Below are 3,147 nucleotides of genomic sequence, written 5' to 3' on the forward strand. Positions count from 1 at the left end.
GGTAGTTAAAGAGACAGCCAGAGCCCTGGCCAGTTTGGCTCAGCGGTTAAAGCGTCGACCTGCGGTCCGGAGAGACCCGGGTTCGGTTCCCGCTAAGGGCACGTACTTCGGTTGCAGTTTGTCCCCGGCCCTGGTTGGTCGTGTGGGTGGCAGCCACTCGATGTGTCCCTTCACATCGATGTTTCTCTCTCTCTCTCTCTTCCTCCCTCTCCCTCCCACTCTATCTGAACAAAAAATGGAAAAATGTCCTCAGGTGAGGATAAAAAAAAAAAGAGACAGGCAGAACTTTCTCTTGAGCCTATGGCTAAAGTTGCCTTCAGCTCAAAACAATCTGCATATCACAGAGGCACATCTTGCGGTGACCCATTCTGGACCCCCACAGTTGCAATGTAACCAAGGTAGCTTTTAACACTTGAAGACATAAGCCTAACATTTTATCCTGACACAGCTTGACCCGTCCACCACCAGAATAAACTGAGAACAATCTGACATGCTCAGAGCTCAGAAGATAGGGCAAATATTTATACATAGTTCTATAACCAAAACCCAGGGTCAGCTGCCTGGTGCCATGAAAGCCAAACTCGTGAGACAGATGCTGGTGGAAAAGAGGTAAGAGTTTTATTTGAGAACCAGCATCTTGAGACGATGGGGAATTCTTATCCAAAGCCCATATTTCCACCTCAGTGCAGGCAGAGGTTTTTATAAGGAGGGAAAGCAGAACAAAGAAATGGAGGGGTTGAGAAGTTTTCTACATGCAAGCCAGCACAGCTGATTCCCATAAGGATCTCAGAACTTGTTAAGTGATGGTCTGGTGTGCATCATCCTGGTCTTTGTCATCCTGATTGTAGAGTTGAAGGTCAGCAAATCTCCTGGAACTGGGATGACTGAAGGTCAGAGTCTGCATCTTCTGAAGTTAGTTCCTAGGATTCTTATACAAACATACTGTTTATCTACAGCTACATATTAGTCAGTCAGCATTTACAGAAACAATGTCAAAAGAATGGTGAAGTGGGTTACATTCCTCACTGTTACAGTTCTCCTTGGGTTGGCTTTGTCAGAGCACTCTGCCCCCCACCCCAGCATATTTTATGTTTTGAGAACAATGGTGGCTGCCTGATTTTGAATTTCCCCCACCCAACAGTCCCTCAGAAGAAAATGAAATCAACAATGAGACCAATAAGGAGAACCTGAAATTTATAAGAGGCAGAGAGTAGGGAGAAGAGAAAGGAAACCTACAAAAATGAATAAAAGTCAATCAAGCTTCTCCTAAATCAGTGGTTCTCAAAGTGTGGTCCCTGGATTGTCAGCATCAACGTCACCTGAGAACTTGTTAGAAATCAAATTCTCAGGCCCCACCCCAGACACAGACTCAGAAACTGGGTGGAGACCCTGCAATGTGTTTGCCCAAGTCCTCCAGGTGATTCTGATACAAGTTGAAGATTGAGAACCACTGTCTGCAAACATTATCTCCCAAAGACTGTGCCCCTTGGCTCTCTGCTTCTCCTGTTTGTCGGACAGCCACGTCTTCCTGCACAGAGCCAGCCGCAACCCTGAGACACGATGGTGAAGTTTGGAGTGAGTGGATTTGGCCATATTGGGCACCTGGTCACCAGGGCTGCTTTTAACTCTGGCAAGGTGGATATTGTTGCCATCAGTGACCCCTCCATTGACCTCAACAATATGGTCTACATGTTCCAGTGTGATTCTACTCATGGCGAGTTCAAAGGCACAGTCAAGGCTGAGAACAGGAAGCTTGTCAACAGTGGAAAGTTCATCTCCATCTTCCAGGAGCGAGATCTTGCCAACATCAAATGGTGTGATGCTGGTGCTGCATATGTTGTGGAGTCTACTGGTATCTTCACTACCACGGAGAAGGCTGGAGCTCACTTGAAGGGTGGAGCCAAAAAAGTCATCATCTCTGCCCCTTTTCTGTGATGTCCCCATGTTTGTGATGGGTGTGAACCATGACAAATATGACATCTTCCTCAAGATTGTCAGCAATACCTCCTGCACCACCAACTGCTTGGACTCCCTGGACAACTTTGGCATCATGGAGGGACTCATGACCACAGTCCATGCCATCACTGCCACCCAGAAACTGTGATGGCCCCTCTGGGAAGCTGTGGCATGATGGCTGAGGGGCTGTCCAGACATTATCCCTGCTTCTACTGGTGCTGCCAAGGCTGTGAGCAAGGTCATTCCGGAGCTGAACAGGAAGCTTCCTGGCATGGCTTCTGTGTCCCCAAGCCCAATGTGTCGGTTGTGAATCTGACCTGCTGCCTGGAGAAAGCTGCCAAATATGATGACATCAAGCAGGTAGTGAATGGCCTGATTGGTTTGGCTCAGCGGTTAGAGCATCGGCCTGCGGTCCAGAGAGACCCAGGTTCGGTTGCCGCTAAGAGCATGTACCTCGGTTGCAGTTTGTCCCCGACCCCAGTTAGGGTCATGTGGGTGGCAACCACTCGATGTGTCTCTCTCACATCGATGTTTCTCTATCTCTCTCTTCCTCTCTCTCCCTCCCACTCTATCTGAACAAAAAATGGGAAAATGTCTTGGGTGAGGATAAAAAAAAAAAAAGAAGGTAGTGAAGCAGGTGTCAGAGGGCCCCTTCAGGGCATCCTAGCTAAACTGAGGACCAGGTTGTCTCCTGAAACTTTAACAGTGATACCTACTCCTCCACCTGCAATGCTGGAGCTGGCATTGCCCTCAACAACCACTTTATCAAGCTCGTTTGCTGGTATGACAATGAATTTGGCTACAGCAACAAGGTGGTGGACTTTATGGTCCACATGGCCTCCAAGGAGTAAAATACCCCTGGACCACCAGCAAGAGGAAGGAGAAGCCTTCAGCTGCTGGGGAGTTCTTGCCCAAATCGATCCCCCAACACACTGAGAATCTCCTGACCTCCACAGTTTCCATCCCAGACCCCTTAAAGAAGGGGAGGGGCTTAGGGAGCCCTACCTTGTCATGTACCATCAATAAGTTCACTGTACCCCCTCCCAAAAAGGCTGTGCTCCTTTCCTAGCCCACCTGAGAAAACCCCAATAGCTTTTGACTCAGCTGCTTCTAATTCTAACATAACACTGTGAAAATGATACGTAAATCTGACACTGACCCTCACACCTGACGCTTTAGGAAAGAAATTCA

At 48.1% G+C, this 3,147-nt stretch overlaps 1 pseudogene; it reads left to right on the plus strand.

Moving 5' to 3' along the window:
- Positions 1-1,560: 1,560 nt before the first annotated feature.
- Positions 1,561-2,807, plus strand: LOC118628056 (annotated as a pseudogene).
- The last annotated feature ends 340 nt before the right edge of the window (positions 2,808-3,147 follow it).

Source organism: Molossus molossus, unplaced genomic scaffold (genome assembly GCF_014108415.1).
Source record: "Molossus molossus isolate mMolMol1 unplaced genomic scaffold, mMolMol1.p scaffold_m16_p_13, whole genome shotgun sequence".
NCBI classification, from domain to species: domain Eukaryota; kingdom Metazoa; phylum Chordata; class Mammalia; order Chiroptera; family Molossidae; genus Molossus; species Molossus molossus.